Consider the following 24,589-nt stretch of genomic DNA (forward strand, 5'->3'; position numbering starts at 1 on the left):
AGATTTCAGATGAACACTTGATGATCCCACATTTCTTCTAGAATTCAAGGTTTTTCCAGCCTTTACTTGTCTTAGAAGGCTACACTAGAAACTGGAACACTGGTGTGAAGATTTGACAGCATTCAGCCACAAAAGCAGTAGTGAGGTCGAGTATTGATGTCTGGATCACAAATGGCACACCAGCCTGTACTGAAGGTACTGAATAGAGTGATATCACTCCAGAGGACCCAGTTTCCCTTGCCAACAGCCCAATGGGTGGCTGGCCCAGTGTGTCCCATTCTACTGGCAATGCTTTCTATGGATATTACAAAAGCTGTGTGCACACAACTGAACCTCCCTATAAGCAATGGATGCAACATAAAGTAATCACAATATTATGTTTTTCATAGGTTTGCAAAGTTAGAACAGACAAAATGCACCAAAAAAGACCATGAACAGCCAGCAAATTTATTTAATTTCTACTTCAAATAGGAACAGGGGGAGAGGTAGAAATAAAGTAATAAATTAATAAGATAATAAAGAAATAAATCCAGAAGACAGGATAATGGCATATAATGAGGTGCCATCTGATCAGCCACTTGTGACTTCATTCAGTTTATGCAGATATTATACACCGGTTGTCGCTTTTTACAGTTTTCTGCAATTGGTCTAAATTAAGGTATGTAAATGATTCATCGATTAACCAGCACATAAACAACTGTTTGACCAAAGAGATCAGTTCTTTTCTTTTTTTTATTATTTCCCATGGCAGTGTGAGGAAATCAGTCACTGGTGTGCAAAATTATAGACTCGTTACCTTCTGCTCTCTCTCTGCAAGGTGGTGACAGCTTCTAAGAGCTACTTAGTTACACTGTCCCAAAGCTAAACCCAGTCATGGTGTTTATGTTCATTTTTACTTGAACTAATAATGAATGGTAAATAGAACTTTAGAATACAGAACTACCATGAAATATTCCAGTCACTTCATCACATTTTAGTGTTTGGTCATATCATCATACACACAGTACAGCTGTCAGCCTCTCAGCTTAAACAAAATCAGGTTCTAACTAAGGTTCTCTTTAATATTGTTTTGGTTCTTTTATTTGATATACATGCTCATGACTGGCCCCACCTTTCAGCACTATGTTCTGTGGTCCAGTACAAGAATACTTTTTGAAACATCAGAAAATGAATACAGAATTTTTTAAAGGCACTGGAAATGGCTCAGACAAACGAATTACAAAACTAGAATAGCCATGTTATAATTAATATTTCGACTGGTTACATCCATAATTTTTTTAGACTTGGTTACTGATTGATTACCAAATAATACGTTACTGGTAAAAAAATAATAATAATAATTTGCCAAAATATGTATCCCCCATCTAAATCTTTTTAATGATACATGTTCAGTGCATCCCATGATATTCTCAGAAATGAGCAAGATGATGTAATTTATCAACTATGACACTGTAATCCCCCATTGTGGTTTAGAAAAAAAAAGCAGAGGAGAAAAAAAAATCTAAGATATCATAATGAAAAAAAATGAAAGCAAAGTGATAAAGAAGTTTTTCTTTAAGAGGGTGGGAGAGATGGGCCCTGGCATTCACTTCTTTGCATGGCTGCCTCTGAAAGAAGCCAAATGTGGCTGGTGCCAGGGACCTGGAAAGCTACAGGAACTGAGATGTTTTTCAGCAGCTGAGTAAAGGTCACCTTTTCTTTCCCCCACTTCTCTCTCTCTCTCTCTCTCTCGAAGAAACCAAACTGGTCCTAAAGGTCAGATCACAGAGGTTAATCCAATAACACCCAGCGTCTTCATTGCTGATGTAGGACCTGCTCTCCACACCTGAAGCACATCAACAGCTGTCAGACAGCGGCCACTGCAACTGCTCTCAGATCAGCCGCAAAGCTATAAGTAATATGAAAAAGCTCTCTTTCTTTTCATGCGGTCAGGTTTAAAGGCGATGACTCTGACAGCTTAACTGTGGCTTTTCTGCAGCCCACAAAATCTGAGGAAGAGAAGTCTCAAACCAAGGTTAACAACTTCACATCTTGCTTACCACAATGGTTTCAGTTGGTCTTTGTTGTTATAAGTAGCCCCTTTAAGCAAGGCCCCCCTTTAAACAACCATATCAGTGCAAAAAGGAAACTGTAATACCACCTGGACTGATCTTTCTCAGTACAGAATATACATACTCTTTGGTGTATTGCGCAGCAGTGAAGATAAGGATTTAGGCAGAATGGGTTATGCTCGGACATGCACCGCCACAGTACTGGAAAATCTTACAGAGCCCATATAGGTCTGCTTAATATCCACAGCACTCAGGATCTCCGCTAAGCCTGATCAGACGATTCAGTTGTTTAATTTACAGCAGTACAATGGTTGGACATTTACAAAGTATTTGTTCCATTAAAACAAATTTGGTGGTCATACATAATGCAAGTCAAGGCAGGTAATCTAGTGTTAGTTCATGGTTATGGTTTGGATAAAACCAAAGTTTAGGGCTTTACATCAAACAGATCTAGTGACTGCTCACTAGGGCTGCAAAATATACTGTGTGCTAATTGTTATTGCTTTATTGGCCATTGTAATACTGAAATCACAAATGTCTGCTATATACAAACAAGCATCTGACTAACTGCTAAATGTTTTACCGTGCACTGTGATCACAGATCGGTTTAACAGTGTTTTGATAAATCAAGGCAGTTACATGATGCAAAAAATTCTTATTTTGGTCATAACGTAATTTGATTTTATGCATGTTACATTAAAAGCTGCCCAGTAATATCTGAATATACTGCAAGGCATAGCGATTGTGATATGTTATCAAATGTATGATATGCAATGTAATCAAAATGTAGCATTTTATCCATATTGGCAACCATAATGTTAACTAAAGGAAGTCAACACTGATTGCTCCATTCTTTTTCTTCCCTGGTTGGCAATGAAAGAATTCAGCATCTCAATATTTTCATTACTTGGTATGTGATGCTACTGAAACATTTTCACACCTGTCTCTAATACTTAAGTCCTCGTCCAAGAGCATTTCTGGGGTTGTTTGGCGGTGGGGCTCATATCACACAGGAGCGTTTCTTCCAGACTGTGAAGTCTATACGTCACGTTTTTGGCAAAAAAATAAAACTAAAATAAAATAAGGACAGCAGTGGACGCCCAGATCATACCTTTATTATTCCTCTGTTTCTTTGGTTGGCTACAAAACTCAAACATTTATTGGTTGTGTGGCTTTTGTCCTTGTGCAGGAAGCTGCAAATGAGGAGCTGCTCACACTTGGGAAGATTTTTTAGCACGCAGGACAGCATGAGACATGCATTTTTCATAACAATCTCAGTACAATAGCTCACACCACTTTCCTCACCATTACAAAACTTGAAACAGGAGTAACGTGACAAAATGAACCAATCATGTTACTTGGTGTGCAGTGCCGGGAGCAGATAGCTTTCACACACGCTGCGAATCAAACCAGGGTGCACTCAAAGTGAAACAGAGACCACTGTTTTCTGAAGAACCAGGGATCAGCTTTCTGGACCTCTTCCAGGCTCAACAACAGCTTTCATATTCAGCCAAACATTGAACTCTCAGGGCAAACGCACCTGGGTCCCAACTAAAGCTCAAGCTCTAAGAATGCCCTAATGAAGTTAATGAACTCATGGAAGGAATGTCATACAAACCTCATGTGGCTTATTTATTTGGATACGACTATAGCAGTGAAGAAATGACAGCTTTTCAGCAAGAGAACACAGAGAAGGAGAGGTTAGAAGAGCTGCGAGTGTCCATGTTCTCTTGTCTGCATCCACTGGCAGTGGCATTGCACCAAGCTGAGCGACGGGACAGCCTCCACAGACGGCTGGGCGCTGGCATGCGGCCAAAAACTGCAGGGAACTCAGAACATCACCGAGCACAGGAGAGAAAGAAATCATCGACAACGAGAGAGAATAAACAAATAATTGAGGGAAGGGAATTCTCATTACTATTACCACAGACAGAGAGAAAGACATACAGAGAAAGAGAAAGCTAGAGAGAGGGAGAATGACAGAGGCATTGAGGAATGCACGTCAGGGAGGGAACAAGAAAGCAAAAGTACTGAATGAGATAGAACTGGGGGACAGGAAGGAAGAAGGGATTGGAAAGCAGAGGAGAAAAAAGGAAGGAAGAGTCTGCTAGAGGGGAAAAACGATGCCAGAGTGAGAGAGAGGGACAGACAGACAGATGGAAAGAAAGAGACAGGGGGAGACAGAGGAAGGAAGGATGGGAGGGGAAAGGCAAAAAGAAAGGGGCCAGAAAAAGGGAACACAGAGAGAGAAAGTAAAAAAGAAAAAAAATCAAAGGACTGAGAGAAGAGAAGAGGTTAAAACAGGTTGAACATGCTCCATCCTGTCTCCTGGGGGGGGACCTCTGCTCCCCCTCCTCTGAACCTACAGTGAATTCCATCACAGTCAGCAGCTCCTCAGCACAAAAAGGGGATGATGGTAGTGGCGGCGGTGGTGTGTATGTTTGTGTGTGTGTGTGTGTGTGTGTGTGTGTGTGTGTGTGTGTGTGTGCGCGCATATTGGGGGGCGGTGTGGTATGAGACGGTGAATGCCTGAGGCTTGGACATGGCAAGGGGAGGGAGTAGGTTTTGGGGGCTTGCTGCCTGCTGACCAATCAGAGACCATCATCTCAGTTTACAAACTTCTCACCCATACCTAATACTGCAGAGAAAGAGAGAGAGACAGAGAAACAGATAGATGCCTATACATACCTACACAATGTGTGTGTGTGTGTGTGTGTGTGTGTGTGTGTGTGTGTGTGTGTGTGTGTGTATGTGTGTGTGTGTGTGTGTGTATAGAGAGGAAGAGGGGGAGCTCCCTTCCTCTTGTCCTGAGGATGAACTCGGTCTATAAGCTGGAGAGTACTACAGAACACCTGCACAATCGAGGACACACACTGCAGGAGAAAATCCCCTGTTTGGAGCCCTTTTGGGGGCCAGGCTCCCTTAGCCCTAAACCACTACATCAGACGCTGCACCCAAACCAGCTTCAGAGCAGCGCAAAACAACTGAGTGAATGATGGCTGCTGATAAGAACCATAACAGGTTCTCTTAACTTACATTTCAAACAGAACAAAAAAAAAACTATTTTTTAATCCAACTAAGAAGCGCTTACCTCTCAGGTTACATTCAACACTATCATGTTAACTTTCACTTAGTTAGGCTTGGATTACAGCCTGCTTTTAGTGGACCTGCATGCAAAAAATGATGTGTATGACATTTTGGAAACAATACAAATGCTAAATTATGTTTAATAAAATGTAAAATATGCATCATATGAGGAAAGGAAGATGTTAAAATGAAGGTCACAACCCTTAAATTGACTGTTTACTGGAAACGCTTTCAGGCAGACCACACACACACACACACACACACACACACACACACACACACACACACACACACACACACACACACACTGCTCTAATGCCCACTATTGTACCGTAGCTGCATCAGACACTCTGTACTTCAAACGGCATTCACCACCGGCGAGGTTGGTAAGGCTTCGTTCAAACAAACACATGTGGACAAACTGAGTAGCAGCACCGTTTGACTCTCAACGTTTGATTCATCGCACAAAAATGTTGTGGTTACCTATAAGCACCAACTTCAACTCCCTAACTGTTTTCACATTTAGGGCTAACTCTCATCTTTGGTCCAACATAAATTATAAATTCATCTAAAACTGATGACCAAGTAGCAATTAGAATTAAGGAGTCACCCACGCTTTGTGAATCATCTAATTGTACAATTTCTTTTTATATAAAAACATTACTTAACATGATGTCCTTAAAATGCTCCAAGTAATAGAGGGGCACTTATATGTTTGTACAAATAACCACTTAACAAAGGGCTGATTCAGACTGTTAAAGGAAAATAATATATTTTCGAATGAAAGTAAAATGGATAAAATTAAATTAAGGTTTCACTCTGCAACCTCTCTGGTTTGGTAAAACCAGTGAAGAGACTTTACAACAAGAAAAACAAAGTTAGTAAATTGTATTGAATTATGAGCCTGAAATTCTAAATAAATTGCAGCTTGTGCAAATTGCAGCTGCCTGCCTACCTGCATTTACCTCTATGTAACAGTATATTACACTAAAGATTTGCCGGAACTTTTGTCTCACCGGGTTACTTACAACATACAACGTACCATTTCCTAATTACAAAGTCCTTTATGACACTGCACTGGGTCGCATTTTTAAATGCTTCCTCCTTACTCTCCATCTCTCTCCCTTCCATCACGGTGCACTGCGAGTCTTACCCAGTACTATGCTTCACCCTGATGTCTTTAAATCTCTACCTGAAACACATCTTTTTAATGATGCATACTGTTGCTAGAAAGCTGATTTATCTTTCTGTAATTGTTCTGATTGTGAATTTGTCTATATTTATAAGGATCTCTAAAAAGTGCTTCAAACTCTTGGAGAAGGTTTCACATAAATAAAATTTCTTATTCATTATTACATTTATTACTTCTTATTTATTACTAGTTCAGGGAAATTGTTAGAGCTTTCTTTCTTTAATTTCCAGTCAAAAAGTCATTAAACAGTTTAAATTTTTCAAAAGACATTTCTGGGGAGTAAGATAATTTACCTGCATGAGGAAGGAAAAAACACAGGAAAGAAGCCGTTTCCAATGTGGGAGCTCAACAAATTATTTAAACATTCAGAGAAAATGAGACGCCTAACAACCAAGCAAGACCCAGTATATAACCAAAACTGTTAGTGTCCGATAAACAGCGCTTAGTGATGCCAAGTAGCTCTTACTGAGAAAAGATAATAAATTAAAAAAAATCTACCCAGAGTCCAGACCCCAACACAACCTAGCGTTTCTTAAGAAGCAGAAAATGCAACCAACTTATAAGACTGAACTTTGGAGGTATGGAAAAATATCCATGCAAATATCCTTGTAAACCTGAAAGCAAGTCTTCTGAAAAGTGTGGAAGATATAATAAATTGTGGGCACACAAAATACAGATATAAATGGATACTTTATTTAGTTGTTGAGGTTTCTGTTAAATATGTGGCACTGAAAAATGAAGACCTTGTACTTTGTAATAATGAAAGTTGGTCTCTGACTTTTGCATAGTACTGTTTTCAAGTCAAATTCTCAGGATTCTAACACAAAAAAATATAAGAATAATAAGAAGAATTATTATTTATTTGTATAGTGCTTTTCATTTTTAGTTACACAATCACAAAGTGCTTAACACAGGAAGACAAGTAAAATAATAAATGATAAAATACCATTAGCTTGTATTATTCTACCAAGTTGCTAAGTGCCCCAACCTGTAATAACATTAATGACTAAACGGAAATGTCTGTACAGTCTGCGGCGTGAACAGCATAAAATTCCAATCCTACCGCTATGCATTTTTTCCCCTTCTAACTTTTTTACGCTACAAAAGGGTCCTATCAAGGTCTGTGGATGTCTTTTGACAGACCTCCAGGGCTACGTTTAAATCTATCATGCATTTCACAGAAAGAGTGCTGCTTTACTAGAATCTCTATATTGCAGCTACTGGCACCACAACAGAAACCTGCTAACTGCTTGAAGCCACAGTTCTCCATTACTGTTTTTACTGCTAGTATGATGAGGCATTAATTGTCCATGCTGGGAATGAGTGGACGCACTGTTGACTGAACATAGAACGGCTTTTATAATGTTAAGCCTGGGGAAAACAGCAGGTTTCTCTTTCACAGCAGAGCTCTTTAAGTAATTCAGTTAAATCTATTGTTTGTCCCTGTTTATCTCTAAGCTGTTATGGTTCTAAAATACCAGCCTGTGCTGTTACAATTAAAACACTGTTTATCTGGCGAGTAGCTGAAATCAACTCAGAACAATAAGACAGATTAAATTCAATGGAAAATGCGATCTAATTACATCGATCTTCAGAAGGCATTTGTTCTGCTGCCATCAGCAACTTCCGACCGCCCCATGTACGATCCTAAGGTGTGACCTCATTCATAAAACTCGACCTTAGCGCTTTTTCCTTTTTAGCGTCATTCCACCAAAACCTCCACTTACCATCCCACAGAAAAGCTGCTGCATGTGGAAATGATTAGGCCCTTTTCAAACAGTCACCTACTACGGTGCATGTCTGGAAGCCCATGATCATAGAAGTCTTTTAGGGAATTAAAAAAAAACAAAAGCTTCTAAGTGCTTTCGGCACCCCCGCGCGCAGAATGGGAGAATACCGAGAACAGTGCTTGATGCAATCACGTGGTAATTAGTAACGGGAAGATGCAAAAGATTCGGACCAAACATTTTTTATCTCGCCAAAAATCAAGTCATGTGGCCATCTCCAGGGAATACGGGTGGTCCACATGCACCATTCAGACCTAAAAAAAAAAATTGTGCCAGAACACCTGGTGATTTATGGCGGGAGTGAACGTTCACAGGCCAAATACAATCAAATGTCTGTCTAAACGGCAGCTTGTAAACACAACAGCAGGTAGTGCTACGTCTCAAGAAAATAGAGGCATGCTGTCTGAGGGTAGTGACGACTCCTATGCCAAGCTGATAAACTATTACCCTGGTCAAACCCCATCAAAAGCTATTAACTTTAGAAGCCTGAAATTAATCAGAAGTTTATAATGGAAATCTTTATCAGTGATCAAGTTACACAGCAAAACCGTAAGTGTTAAATTAGCACCTACGGCCTACTCCAGAAACCTGCGTAACTGCACGTGCAACCCTGAGGCTGTCTTTAACAGAGTGGATGTTAAATAAACACAGCGTACTGGGCCAACCGGCCAGAAAAAACATGAACACCCATCAATATGTTATTTACATTTAGCACAAGAGCAACCTAACTGCAACTCCATCATTAACAAAATACATGTTACTAACACATTACTAACACATTAGAAAATCAGTAATAATATCATAAAAGTCAGTCATGCAAGCAAGCATCACAAAATTTATACAGATAAAATTTAAACCGTCATTGTGAAAATAATTCCTGGACAAATTCCTCTGATATATTAATGTAAAAATATTCTATTCAACTATTTCTGTACCTCAATTCATCACAAAATGTTCCACACAATAAAGGCAGCTGCCAAAGAAATATCTACACACACACACTATCATCATAAAAAGTGGTTTTAAATGATCATACTAATGTAATCACTTAAAATAAGTCATGAGGTTTTGACACAGCAGTGACAATATACTGTTAATGTGCTAGATGATGGGTAGCCAAAAGACCCCTTTCTCAGATCCTGTATAAATAATAGCTAGGCCTTCCTTGCTCAGGTTTTGTGGGTTTACAGACACTTTCTAACATGTGGTGGTCATTTGCTGGAGTGAATGCGGTTCAAGTCCATTCAAAAAGATCTGGTTAGCAGAGACTGTTTCCTGTTTACACTTCCAGGAAAAGCTCTGATGAGTATCGGGGGAAATAAAGCAGATTTGACTGGCCGTGTAAACGGAGCTTAAGAGTACTCCAGCACTGACAGTGCTGCCACATACCCTGCTGCTCTGTTAGCGCCAGACCTGGCATGAACAGATACACAGCCACACAAGCCCACGCTGAGTGCTGTTTACTTGCGCGCAAATCAAAAAACTGTCTAATGGCTCTATTGGCTCAGAACAGGGATCCGAGAGAAGAGCACTTCTGACGTGACTGGCAGGTTAGACATGCGGCGGTAGCCACACGTTACTACAAACCAGAAAACAGCGGCGTATGGAAGTGCACGTGTACGCTTGAGCATGCCCTGCTCCTGGAAGCATGTCAGAAGCGTGTATTCATGACTCGAGCTAAAACAATTTAATCGCTCTATGAGAACACTCGCCCACACTCTGCACTGCTTTTACATCACAGGGTTCATAGGTTACAGTGCACTGCTGAACAAACAATCAATGCGCCAAACAGGACAAAGTTTCTTTGGGCCTCTTCCACAAAACATGCAAACAGGTGCAGTCATTTCTCTAGTCAAGCTTTAGTTTGTGATTTAAGAAGCAAAATAAATCTTTTCATTGTGGCCTGTTGATCTTCACAAAAATGTTTCTGCACTTGGCTGAGGGAAAAATGTGAAGTTACACAGATAGTGATCTGGAATGGATTTATGGCTAGACAGGCACCGATTATGAGTTTGTAAGTAATTCTGATTTCTTTACAATCAAATCGTCCGATGATTTTTTTGCCTTTTTTTATTTTATTTTATTTTTAAACTAAGCTCACATTGTGTGGGCTAAGTGAGCACATTTTCAGAACAAGCTAAAGTTGCAATATAAATAACACTATTTGCTATTTAATAGACCACACTGGCATTTTATATTGTATAGTTACTTATTTAAATAACATAAAATCAGGAAAAGTGCTACAGTAAAAAAAACTGGCAACTAGCTTTTCAGCACAGTGAGTCATGTATTATTGCGCTATGACACTGTAAATGCAGCATGAGTGCTCTTAACCTGGCTGACAATATTTACATCGTAAAACTGCCACATCCGGCCAAGATCAAAATAATTTTAAAAATCTGCTGAATCCAATCTGGGTTGATTCTGGTTATTCCTTAAATTCATGAAGTTTAATCGATTTCATATCATTTAAAAAAGCTTTTTTGCCAGCTATGCTCATTCTTTCACCCCTTTTCTCATTTTTTCAATGAAGTTATGGACATCACACGTATTTCCAGTGCTGACAACAGGCCTTCTTTTTTGCTTGGCCACTATTCTTCTTCTTATTGAATTCTTATTCTTATTTACATCAGCAAAATAACAAAATGAATAACAAGAAGATTGGATAATAATATCCACCTGTTAGTGTGCTCTCATAACAAGAAGAGTGGCAAAACACATACACGGACAGATCAGAGCAAACCACTACAGAAGAAAGAAGGACACCGAGTGCTGTAGATATGAAGCCCCATAACTGCTCTGATGTAACTGATTAGCCAATGTTGTGCATATGCATATAAGGATATGTAGATTACTTATATATCCTTACTGAACAGTAAGATCAATTCTGTTATCTAGGCTACATTAATGTTTGCATGAGGTTCTTGAGGTTCTGCTGAGCAGACGTATAGCTTGCAAGGTAGGTCACCAACGTCTCTTGTGTAACTAAGTCTAGAGCCACTGGAGCTCAGCCACTGTTTATTCCCCCAACCCAGCAAACTTAAATGGGACTTCAGGAATAAGTGGCTTCATTACAAAGTCCAACTGCTTAGCTGTCACCTGGATCAATTTTTAGCTAACCATCAGCAGGCATGAAAAGCAAGCAACTTTAAGGTTGGAGTTTCTGGAACATGTTAAAGATTTGTCTTATTTCCATGTGTGTTGCTAGAGATTCCTGACTTGGCCGGAATTAAACTGCATAGGAATTGCAAAGAGATCCAATACGAGAGAAGGCCCATGAGAAAACAGTGGTGCAGGTGCAACAGGTAGACTTGCTAATTGGCTTAACAATTAGGATTGTAATGTTAATAAAAAAAATCATTCAAATCTTTCAACAGCTTACAAAACGTGGAATTTTAAGGTCTGGTTTTTTGGGGTGGCATCCTCCTTCCCCAGAAATGAATGAATGAGAGATTCAAAGGGTGCTTCACGTCTAAAAAGTCATTCCTATGACAATATAAATTCACAGGAGTGAATCAAAACATCATTACAGCAGGAATATTAGTAATATCAGAAATATTATCAATGCACGGTAGCAAACAATAATATTTAAAGGATGAGCGCCTTGCAGTGGTGTTTCAAACTGCTATACAGCGGATAGAAGATCAGTGACTAACCAGCTACCCAGCATGACACTGTATTTGAATCCCAACAACTTTTATAATGCAATTACCTCTCCATAAAAGCCTGACAGTAAGTGCACATGTGCGGCGTGATTACGGCACGTTTTATCGTAAACAGTCAGGCTGGTCTTAAACGTAGTTAAAGCACTTAAATGTAACCTTTCAGTCAAACCTGGACGCAAGGCTTTCGCTAGATGCACATGACAGAAGCTGCACGATTTCAATATTGTATTGCCAGAACGTCAGAGAAAGATGGAGCAGCTAAAAAAGGACAACAGAACCTGCGTTGGCACTGCTTTCACTCTTTAAAGCCTACCTGATGGGACATCACCGGGTGCTGGACTGGTTTAGAGGAGCTGCCGCTGCTGGTGTTAAAGTTGCCGCGCCAGGTTTCCAAATTTATCCAGCGGCGACCTCTGGAAAGTTTCCGAAATCTGTTTTTAGACCCAAACGGGGGAAAAAAACTTCGTTAACCAAACGACATAGCTAGCTCTTCAAAAACGCCAACGGTTACCAGCTGCCCGAGTTTAACGGCACGAAGTCGGGATTAACCAGACGAACCCCAAACAAGCTAACCTAACGCTAGCTCGCCTTAGCGCAGCTCGGAGCGGCAGCTAGCTACAGTCTCCCAACACGGGAGAGCGTCAAAAGCAACGGCAGCGCTTCACGGGGCTAATTCACACCTCCGACATATTCGAGCCTAAAGTAGGCGAGCTAAGCTAGCTAACGCTAACGAACTTTCTCTTCCCAGTCTCACCGCTGAAAGCGGAGCCGCTGGCTGGGCACATTGTTTATGTGTCAGCATGTCAGAGTGTTAGCTGCAGCGTTTAGCTCCAAACTGAACTCGCTCAAGTTCGCCTTCGCAGTAACGCTCGACATTATTTTCCTTTGTGGAAAAATAAGAATAAGGCAGGATTATTTTACCAGGGCGTGTCCGTGTTCCTTCACGAAGCCTCCAAAACAAACGGGCCTCAGTCAAAACTCACGTTAGTCCACATGAACGGAGCATATATGTTTTTCTGTGTTTTTTCTCCTCTCTATACTAGTCAGCCTCCAAACAGAGGTGGACATGGACTCTGCTTCGTCCCGCCCAACGGCTTCAGCAAAGCTGCATATCCACAGACGTATCACCGCAGGCGACCAATAACGGGGGCATTCTCGTCGCTGATTGGACAGAAGGATGACAGCTCGCCTCTGATTGGCGGAATGGAACGCCTCAGACTACACAGCGGCCAACTCCCCCTGCCATACAGGGGTGTGTCCTGACGTCAGCGCTTGACCAGCGAAGAGGGTAAACAATCCCGTCCTTATGAAGTTGATGATATTTTTGCATTTATTAAAAAAAAGGCGAGTTAAATCTGCCAGAAGGAACGTTTGCTGTCCAAGAGGCTGAAACGAGCTATTTTTGGATGATAAAATGATAAATAATAAATAAGAAAGGATAAGCATAAGAAAAAATGCATTGTTTTTTGCAATTTCCCTCCATTCATTTCAGGAGGGTGAGCAATGCCTTAGCGCAAAATGCAGTGCTTTTAATTCCAAAGCATATTCACCATGGAAGAGCCAACCTAAGGCTCATTTTGCATTACAGTGCAGTACAAGCCTCCAGGACCGTTTCAGTCCTGGGTGGGCATATCAGGAGGACAAGAGGTGAGTTCATAACTTGGCTTTGATGTATTTTTTCTTTTTTGGTGCAGTAGCACTCCCCATCTTCTCCACACTGTTGTAACTCATTGTGTCACATTCTCTCATCTCTCCTCGCAGGGCTGAACTGGGTTGAACAATGTGACTCCACAGTGGAATAACATCCTGTGTCCAGGGTAGGTTTCTAGGACCTTTCCTAGAGTCACGGAATCTCACATAGCTGGAAAAATGTGCAGTGTTTACACAATGTATATAGTGCATAAACACCACATCTTTGTGGGCAAGAGACAGAAGGAGCATGTACACATGTGTCTACAATACTGATGGTCAGAGGGGCTTAACGTAATTACACTGTGTATGGGTGAATGGCTGGAAAAGCTTGTGTAATTTTCTCCCATCCCTGCCTTAAAGCATGAGTATGTGTGTCTGCACGCATGTGTTTTTCCTCTCGTGCACGTGCTGAAATCTAGGCCATCTTCTTGGCTTTGTGTCTAAAATGGGGGCGGCGGGGATGCAGAGTAGTTCCTGGTCCAGAGGGAAAACCACAGTCCACTCAAACAGGAGAGATGCTTGCTCTTATATAGCACACGCCCACACACCCAGGAACCTCCCCAGCACTCATCCTCAGACACACAGTCTCCTCTCATGCTCATTCACACCCACACACACATTATCTGATCCAGGATCAGCTCTTTATTCAGACAGTGAGCAAAAAATTCCCGTCTGATCCCAACCATGTGCCTTTCCACGTCTGCTTCAAAAGAAATAGTTTGGCTAAAAGAAAAAAAAAATCTTCCTTAGCCTCGATTTGATTGATCTACCAAGACATGTTTGGTGTCTGAAATTCACATCTTTGTTTTTGTAATGGAGTTAATGGAGCTAATGTGGCTAACAAGTAATGGGAGCAAGTTAACAATCCGTTAGCACTGTGCAAACTGCAGGCCTAAATCATTACACACGTGCCCCAGTTGTAAACTCAAATAGATTTGCAAATGTGGCTTCTGACACTGTATTTATTCAAATGGACAAGAGTCAAAATTCAGTCTTCAAGTTTTTAGCTTACTTTTGTCCATTTTGTAGATGACAATAAATCCTAGAGTGCCAGTGACCACACGTGCAAGTTATTTCAGATTACTTAATGACTCTGTTTGAGGCAAGTGATGTTTTTAGACACAGAGTTTGGACAAGCGATGAGCTCCATGCTTCTTAGCTTGTTGGCCTTGTAGCTCCAAGGAGCCGACTTTGGAGGTTAAACATGTCTTGGCTGATTGACTATACTGTGTGGTGAATGGAAAACTGTGTTAATTTGATTTGTTTTTTGTCCAACTATCTTTTTAGTTGTGAGAGTGGCCCCAATCTCTGGCTGTCTCTCTGTCTTCAGACTCGGGATCCTCCCGCTCCCTTTCCAGCTGGAAAAACAAACACCGTCTGTGGGAGTGAAGGGACCCAGCGCTGTAAAAAAAAAAAACTGCAGCGCCACTTTCGCCGGCTTTCAAAGCGAATAAAAAAAGGAAAAGGGCCTGTGTAAATGTCATTAGTTATCTTTATCACCAAATGTGTTTGGCGACTTGAAAGCATCGTCAGAGGATTGGCACAGGCAGCTTCTCCACAGCTAAACTGGATAACGACACTGTGAGTGAATAAAAGAAATAAGCAGGCAGTAACACAGCAAGTGGTTTTGCATTTTATTGGGGAGGAAACCTCTGAGTACAAGATTTGTGAAAACACACACTCCTACTCCCTCCCACCTGCTGCTTCTTGACCTTGACCTCTGACAGAAACAATAAGGGGAGTGGGAGGATTTGCCCCTGGTAACTGGTCTTAACTTACAGTACAGTAGTTTAATTATATATATATTTTTCTTGCTATATGTGGGCATCTAAGGCCAGGTAGACCAACGTTTTTCATTGAAGAACTCATTAAATAAAATATGCTCACCATTCACCCTATTGGAATTATTAGATATGCCCACAATGTACTTCCACTCATTGGCCAACACAATCCACCTACCTTATAGATCCACTATACTATTACAGACTATAGCCCACCTTCACAAGTTATCAGCCACCCTCTACCCAAGTCGTCATTGGTCAGGTTATGACCACATGACTACTGTTGACCATATGTTATTTGAGTGGAGGATGATTCTCATCACAGTGACATGGACATGGTAGTGTGTGTGTGTGTTGCTGGTATGAGTATATCAGGCACGGTGTTGCTGGGTTTTTTTACATGCATCACTGCTAGGTCGAGAGTGGTCTACTCCTCAAAACTATCCAGCCAGGACCAGCTCTGTGGTCAGAAACTGACCACTGATGAAGGACTAGAGGATGGCAAACACAAACTGTGCCTCAACAGATCGGCTACAGTCTCTAACTGTAAACCAGCAAAGTGGAGCTACAAGGTTTCCAGTATTTCCCGTTGCAGGCTTGCAACAAATAAACAAACAAACAAATATATATATATATATATACATATATATATATATATATATATATATATATATATATATACCAAGTGAATTAGCAAATATTTAAAGTATTTAGTAATTAACATTGTAATTTACCTTTTAATTATCATGTGTGTTTGTGGAAAAATACATGTATATTAAAGTGGCGGTGAGTGTATATTAGTCACCAGTTTATCCAGGCTGCCCCCCCAAATGGGCTCTTTCGCATCAACTGTTTCAAGGTTGGACAAGCTTTACTGAGTGTTTTCAAAAATGCCATTTGACCTAATTAAAATGGTAGCATGCTGTATTTAGCCACTATAAAATGTAAGACACAAGGTTATTGAATTGGACTATTTTATTGCAGGATAAAGTTGGATACAATGCAGTCATATGCATATTGGACCTTTGCAAAATGTATAATATTTTATATTTTATGATATTTTATTTTTCCCGACATGGTAAACTGAAACAGTGCACAAAAATCTGTTTTAGTTTTGTTTAGTTTGTTCCCTGTAGAAGATTTATTAACTTATTTTCACATTGAAAATCAACTAAAGATACATGCTTGAAAAGAATGCAGTCTCTATGTAGCATTCTGTAAAGTTTGTTCAACCTAGCAACCCTGGCTGTGAATGAATGTGTTTGTGGGTGGAGCGTGGACCGGACAAGTACGTGTGCTGAAAGATATGTGAAGGAATGAAAGGACAATTGGTCTACACTGGAATGTGGGGTGTATAAAAATGTCCGTGGCCATGGGGCAACAGTAGGCCAGGCCGCACTACAGGGCATTCCAAATTCTTCCTGGGGGCTGTAAAGTATCTGCCATTAACATGCTTATGACTGCATTCAGCCGCATATTGGAATTACTGTGCACTTGGAGTGGCTCTCGGACTTGGCAGCGTGCCAGTCCCATTACCCCATTTATTCCTATATGGGAAACGCTTGAAAGACATTTCCAGACTATTTCGCTTCACAGGATGTGAGCACGAGCCGTGTCTTTGCAGGAACAGGAAGAACACATTCTACATTATGAACCAAAAAAAAAACAGCCTTTGATTATCTCAGCGATAAAGTAACAATGTGGTTATGTTTTTATCTTAATTATCTGTACTTACCGTGTAATTTATAGGCTGCATGACAGGCCACATGTATGATCATATGCTTCTTTACATGAAAGAGAGCTGGAGTGCCCACACCTGTTTACATGTCTGAGTATATGTGGTTGCACATTTATAAGTAGAATGTGTGATTTAGAGGCCGTGCACATTTAGACTCCCTCTGCTGGCCCATAAGCCATGAAGCTAAGTCTCGCCTGTGGATTAATTTTGCCTTAATCCCTTACGACAACATCAAGACCGCTCAGGTTCTTTAGCTTAGTGAAAAAATGTAGGTGTTAAAGAAATAGTTCAGCACAGTTTAATCCTAATGAAGTCGATCAGCCATGTTTGGCATCCAACGTTTGCTTTACATACTGTTATCTGTAAAATTTGACAAAAGTTTAGACAAAATTCAGGCTTCAAACTACTGTTTTTAGCTGTGCAATATCTATTTTTTGTCTATTTTTATAGATAGCAGTATGTCACACAGTGTCAGAAACAACACACACAAGTGTATTGGAGATTACTCAACGAGAAAAGTTCTTGATGACTCAGATATGCACATTTTCAATGCTAAATGGCAGGGCATAACTTTCTATTACTTGCTGATAGACACACAGTGTGACATTTGCCTTTTTATTACTGATTGATACATTATCCAGGAAAACACTGACAAAAAATACATTGAATTTAAATCTATTTAAAGGAGACTTATGCTGAAAAAACAAACTTTCTGCACTTTTTACTGTAGTATGCAAACATTATTCAACTTGAAACATTCACTCCTCAGTCCATACAGTTCATACATGTAAACTAAGCTGTAAAAACAGCCTGTTTTGAATTTATTATTTTGGGATGTCATGAAAATCAACACATTTGTATAAATACACCTATTTAGCCTGCATTCAGGAAATCCAGTACATTTGCATATGTCCACCTATTCAGCCTACAGCAGTTTAGCTCCACTTATTCAAGCTGAAATGAGGAAGAAGTGTTTCAGTCTTTTGGATTGATGTACAGTATTTGACAGCCATTCAGAACAGAGCTCATTCTCAAATATCAGCCTTAACGGCCTTAAAGAGTAGTTGGAGAAATAGTCATGTTAAAATGAATTATTGACTGTTTTAGCCACATATAAGCACACATCATAAGAAAAAATAAAAATACAGGAAAAATGAAGGATATAGGCCTGTAATATTTCTATAACACTACAATATTTTCATGTCCATACAATATTGCTGCAGTAATCTCTTACTTTGTGTAGTAGCTATAGCAAAAGTTTAGCGATTACCCGAATTCACTATGAGAAACTGTACTGGAACTGTACACCAACATAGTGGACCTATGAGCTAGATGGAGCTCGTAAATTGTACAGTGAGTCAAAATACGAGGTAGGTGTTACAGTGAGATTACTTCATACATTAGAAATACCAAACCCTGCCAGGATTCCAAAAGATACCCTTCTGTATTCATTGCTGCTTCTTCCTTTCACATTACGCTTTTTTGTTCAGTCATGTCTGAAGAGTAATCTCTCTCTCAGCATGTCTGCATGTTGTCTGGCTGGCTCGTGTTCCTTGTGCACTCATGGATACACAGAAAGTGCCCACGCAGAACTGCCGCAAAGGACTTTGGGATACACTTGTGACATCACCCACGGCGTGTCACCTTGAAAGAGTGAATTGAGTTCAAAGCGTTTTATTCTCTGTATGAATGGGCTGAATTTATCAGAGGTTCTTTGCCAGATCATGTTCTTCTTCATCGAAGCTCGTAAATGCAAGGATGAATGCATTTCTATGTTTGTGTTAGCTAGTAACAACTTGAAAATGCTCCAAACAGTAGGATTTCACATCACTCAGAAACTAAGAAAGCTCAGCCGTGTTTGGACTTCAAGGGGAATTCCTCCAAATTTCGACATAATTCAGTTGTAATGCGATGTAATGAGATTAAGATATAAAGAAGGTCATTCAGAGTGGTTTGGTGTGAAATGGTTCATTGCAGAGAATCTTCCCGACTTCTTTACAGGGGTTATAGGAACCAGGGGTCACAACACAAATGTAGCCATTTTATTTACTATCCACAATGAGCAGTGAATTTTTATGTGCCTTCTGGGTTTTTATGCATGGATAATGATTTTTAAAAACGGTAAAAATAACTTTGCTTTGGACACAACCAAAGCCTCACAACACTCTGAACGTACTTTTCCATCATGATTTTTTTTTTAATACAAAAATCTTCTAATGTTTTGTGCAATGTCTCATGCAGTGTATTTGTAATAATTTCATGTAATAGCTTTCTGCAAGGTTGCTTTTAGAGGCATAAAATGTTTCAGCCGTCTGGTTCCTATCACCACCACTGTGAACCATTCTGATTCTGTAGGTTTCTCAAGAACTGAGCATTTCACACCAAACCTCTCTGAATGACACTGTTTACATCTTAATCTATTTAATTGTGCAAACATTTTTTAAAGGGTGGAATTCCCCTTTGAATGATCCACCACCCAAATACCTGCTCTGTGAGGGTCCCTGGGGGTCCTGAGCATTGAAGAACAGGGTGAAAGGGAGCTAACAAAGTATGCAGAGGAACAGATGGGCTACAGTCTGTAATTGTAGAACTGCAGAGTGCACCTGTATCGTAAGTAGAGCTGATAAAATGGGGAATGAGTGTAGATACAAGGAGGTGGTTTTAATGAAGTGGCTGATCAGTATATATCTTCTTGAAAGCAAGCACAATTACCCTGCGATAAATTACCTGATAGCTGTGACATTCAGTGTTAACAACCTGTTAAGTCATTGTTTAAGCTATGGAACATTGCTGCACTCAACCAAATTGAGTATTTTGATCTCTGAAGTAATGTTATCAAAATATCTATACTATATCTAAATAACTAAGTAAGGTAGTCTCCTTAATAAACAGCCTACTTCATTGCTAGAAAGTCATGGCCTGTCCTTGGTACTCAACTAATGCACATCTAACCCTATGAACATGCAGTTATCATCAACAATAGCAAAAGCCCATCATTTAATACTAATTATTTCACAATCATAGGTCATTAAAACAACCAGAGAAATTTTGGTGAAAGTACAGACTCTAAATTTTCGCTCCATGCCAGAGTTGTGTTTGTATGTTGTGTTATCATTTGAATCTGAAGAAAAGTTGTTGTTATGTATTCTTGTTTTATGGAATGATAAACCATCCCTTACTGTAATGCTCTTCTTACTGGACTTCCTAAGCGAACTACACATCCCTTACAACTCGTGCAAAATGCAGCAGCATGCATCCTAACAAAAACAAAAGAGAGATCAGATTACTCCTGGTTTAAAGGAACTGCACTGGCTGCCTGTATCAATTAGGATAGATTTTAAGGTTCTGCTACTAGTCTTTAAAGCTCAAAACAACCCTAAAACACCTGCTTACATCACAGAGTGTCTGTCTGGTTATGTTCTGGCATGAAATCTAAGATCTGCAGATAGTGGCCGTCTACAAATACCCTCTGTAAAATGCAGCAAACATGGAGAGGCCTCTTTCAGTTATTATGCATCTACATGACAGTCAAGCTCAGTGCTCACTTTTAAGAAGCACCTAAAAACATATCTCTTTAAACTAGTATTTAACTAAAACTGAATGTCTTGTGGTGTTTATCTTGTAATTGAATCTTTTTCTGCACACTCACACCTAAGGGCAATATAGCATATCTTTAGACTGTGGGAGGAAACCGCAGAACCCGGAGGAAACCCACACAGACACGGGGAGAACATGCAAACTCCACACAGAGAGGACCCTGGTCGTCCGGCCAGGGAATCAAACCCAGGCCCTCCTTGCAGTGAGGCGACAGCGCTACCCACCGTGCCACCCTGAGGGAGAAGCGGCTTAGAAAGTGATTTTCTTCTGATTCTAATTCAATTCTAATGATCTCTTCTATAACTGTTTTATCACCTGTCTGTAAAGCCCTTTGAGCAGCCACCATCATGAAAAGTGCTATATAAATAAAATGATTATTATTGTTATAATTATTATTAAAAATGTGTATTATTATTATATTATTATTACATTGATGCCTTATTCAGACTCCAGCCTGTATATAGAAAATAAACTGATTGAAATACATTAGTCTACCTAACTGACATTAACTGTACACTTCATAGCTACATGTAAATAGCAGTTCTATAGCATTGTCTAGATGTCTGTGGGTTAACGCTAAAGATGTTATATCATCACCTTACATTACTAATCTCCCACTGGAATGCATGTGATATATTTCTCCTCTCAGCCTGTCTACTCCCTTCTCCACGCTGAAGCAGGTCAGCGGCAACAGTGGGCAGTAGCGTTGTGAATCTCTTGAGCCATAAAAATTCAGTTGTCCTTCAAGAAACAGTTCAGTGCATGAAATCTGAACTTTCATCAGATGGAATTAGATTCATGATTTTGGCATTACACTGAAACGTGGTCTTGATTTGATTCAATTTGACTTGAATATTTTGGTACTGATCAGTTCGTATGGATTAGAATTACATTTAAAAACACACTGACATTTCTTAAATTCTTTAGAAAATACCATGAAATTGCTAATTTCACCACAACTCAGTTTGATTTGATTCAATTATTTTGTTATGATTCTGAAATGTATTTAAAAACATGTGTAATGCACAAATGCAGTTTAGAAAGTAGTGGAATATAGACACTGACAACAATACATCGGCACATTTGTTCTGAAGAAATTTCAGTAAAAACAAACCAGATCAATAGGTCACTTTTTCAGTTTCAAAAAACAAGCACATAAATTTGATCCCGATCATTTGCTAACGTTACAAAATCAGTGTGGGTGACTTTCAGATTGACGCATCAATGCATTTTTACATTTGTTGTCGGCAGCTTTCATCCTGATGTGTTTATTTCTTAGTGAAGGCCCTGCATGACGTTCAGCGTGGGGGGTGTTTAACCTTTGGAAGGCTTCAAGCTCCATTGCACCGTCCCTTCCAATCAGAGCCCACTGCAGTACGACGGCGGAAGATTAGCCTTTGTCACAGCCTTCACTTTCTCCATCAACATCCTCCATGTTGTCCACATAAGGTCATGTGCTGCCCTCTTGCTGACCTGAGACTGTGCCCTTTTCACAGATTGCATTTGCATCACAACACATGCAGCCACAGTCTTTAGAGTCCCACACTGTTATCAGTCGAACAGCGTCCAGTTCTATGTTTCAGCCCTCTGTCTACATCTGTGACGTGCAGTCAATCATTTTCCCTGGATTTATAAAACAACAGAAAGCTTGACCACAACTCCCTTGGAATAGAAGCCAATAGGCAAGTGCTGAAGCAACTGCCTATAGGATTCTATTATAGGTTTGCTGGGTAGCCACAGGTTTATGTTCTTTTGTTGAGAACAGGGGAATATGCTAAAATTATTGTCTGTGGTGATCAACCGTGTGCCGCAGACGCGGCAGATAGAGATTACGTGGAAAAACACTGGAGTATTCCTTTAATAGAATTATGGATCAGTATCTAGTGTCTCGAGGCACTTTTAACTCTAAGTGGTAATTATTATTTAATGAATAAATGATCACAGAATAATGGCTTGAAAGGAAGAGCAGGAATGGGGGGAGGGTGAGAGCAGAGAAGGAGGTGAGAATGAGAAAACCCTGCCTTGTTTTTGAGCATTAGCTGCCTCCGTTCATCCGCTCATCGCCATCTTTTCATCTGTTCGCTTGTACATTTGTAGACTTGTCAAAATTGAAATCCACCAGCCTTGTTCGAGCCCCGAAATGAAGCTTTTGTGCCCAGTAGGAAGTGGAATAGGTAATGTAAAGAAATAGGTCAAAGGTCATCGGAGCCTGAAGAGATACCAACAGCCATCAGTAATTAGATTAGAGGCACGTCAGCATTTCTTCATGACAAACGGGTGTGAGGGGTGGGGGGGGATAAAAGAAAAACAGGCACTGGTGAGTGGACAAAAGAGGGGCGGAGTCCCGGGACAGTCTGCGATGGCACAGAGAAGAACAGAAACAAAACAACAGCTCGAGGAAAACTGAGAAGAAAGGGAAGAGGAGGAGGAGGAGGGAAGGGGGGATGGAGTGAAGGACATGAAGGGTAGAGAACAAAGAAGGAGGGTGGAGAAAGAAGGAGGGAGGGGGTGGTCTGCAGCCTCATCACTCCTCAGCTTCAGATCAGTGTTGAGTGTTGCACAACGTCACAGGCAAAATGGCCACAGCGTGCACTCTCTCTCTATCTCGCTCACTCCCCCCTCGCACGGGCCTCATGATGAAGATAAGAAAGCCAGCACATGGTGAGAACCACTTCTCACATACACCCACACACACGGGATAGTTTTAATATCAGGACATTAGGTCATACACATGCCCCATATGTATTAAATCATATGTAACAAGATTTTATTCTAAGTCATTTTGGACCATTTCTACTGGTTCGTTCATCCTGAAAAGTAATATGAGCAATTATTTGTAATCATAATATGTCTCATTTGTATTATACACAGTCATATGCAAATGTCTTCTATACTTTATAAGTGAACATAAGTTACCACATCTTCTACAGGGAACAAACGTAAATATGGCATTTTCCTGCAAACGTTAGTTCATAATCTCTATTTATTGAGTTTAACATACTGGAAATATATGTGCCATAACTATTGCACAGGCCACATTTAATGTTTTTATATGGCAAAATAAGCAAATTGTGCATTTAAATGTACAGAAGTGTGTTCTCTTACATATCATTTGACGGGGGTGCCCAAACTCATCTGTCCCCTACACATTCTAAATACGTATAATTGTAAATGTAATTATAAGCCCCATATGTATTATACATATGTAAGTGTGAATGTGCAATACGAATTTAAGAAGATTAATGTCTATGTAGTAATTTAATACATAATGTGTAATATTATGTATTATACATTATATATAGGTATGTGTAATATTATAAGAAGTCTAACCATAACCCTAATCCTAGCCCTAACTTCTATTTTTACTGCCTTAATTTTTCATGGCAGACTTTCAACAAGGTGATGGAAACATTCCTCAGAGATTTTGGTTGGTTATTTGAGTTCCTGTTGCCTTTCTATCATCTGGAACCCGTCTGCCCATTCTCCTCTGACCTCTCACATCAACAAGGCATTTTCGTTCATACAACTGCCGCTCACTGGATATTTCCTCTTTTTCGGACCGTTCTCTGTAAACCCTAGAGATGGTTGTGCGTGAAAATTCCAGTAGATCAGCAGTTTCTGAAATACTCAGACCAGCCTGTCTGGAACCAACAACCACGCCACATTCAAAGTCCCTTAAATCCCCTTTCTTCCCCGTTCTGATGCTCGGTCTGCATTTCAGCAAGTTGTCTTGACCGCCTCTACACGCCTAAATGTATTGAGTTGCTGCCATGTGATTGGCTGATTAGCTATTTGTGTAAACAAGCAATTGAACAGGTGTACCTAATAAAGTGGCCGATGAGTGTACCTTGTGTCTACACTCACTCTCAGTTTCATCAGCTACTCTTACCATATAGGCCTACAATTACAGACTGTAGTCCATCTGTTTATCTGCATACTTTGTTAGCCCCCTTTTTCCTGTTCTTTTGTGGTCAGGACCACTACAATACCACCACAGAG

At 40.1% G+C, this 24,589-nt stretch overlaps 1 protein-coding gene and 1 long non-coding RNA gene across 4 annotated transcripts in view; one reads left to right on the plus strand and one right to left on the minus strand.

The window, feature by feature from the left end:
* The window catches only part of vdra (vitamin D receptor a), a 62,415-nt gene extending 49,386 nt beyond the window's left edge, over positions 1-13,029 (minus strand). Inside the window, exons 1-2 of one of the 2 annotated variants that reach the window (XM_017711450.2) lie at positions 12,704-13,028; positions 12,096-12,213 (exon numbers count right to left, since the gene is read on the minus strand). The gene's annotated coding sequence lies outside the window, so the exon portion shown is untranslated. Of the gene's footprint in view, positions 1-12,095; positions 12,214-12,703 lie in introns of both variants that reach the window. The other variant, XM_037541072.1, reaches the window with a different exon arrangement.
* Positions 13,030-13,034: 5 nt separating this feature from the next.
* LOC108435546 lies at positions 13,035-15,087 on the plus strand. 2 transcript variants are annotated; one of them, XR_001858453.1, is made up of 4 exons: positions 13,035-13,070; positions 13,275-13,429; positions 13,544-13,599; positions 14,762-15,087. It is a non-coding gene; the product is annotated as an uncharacterized LOC108435546 (long non-coding RNA). The 2 variants fall into 2 exon arrangements; XR_001858452.1 differs by lacking the exon at positions 13,035-13,070 and having other exon boundaries at positions 13,082-13,429.
* The last annotated feature ends 9,502 nt before the right edge of the window (positions 15,088-24,589 follow it).

Source organism: Pygocentrus nattereri, chromosome 9 (genome assembly GCF_015220715.1).
Source record: "Pygocentrus nattereri isolate fPygNat1 chromosome 9, fPygNat1.pri, whole genome shotgun sequence".
Taxonomy (NCBI): domain Eukaryota; kingdom Metazoa; phylum Chordata; class Actinopteri; order Characiformes; family Serrasalmidae; genus Pygocentrus; species Pygocentrus nattereri.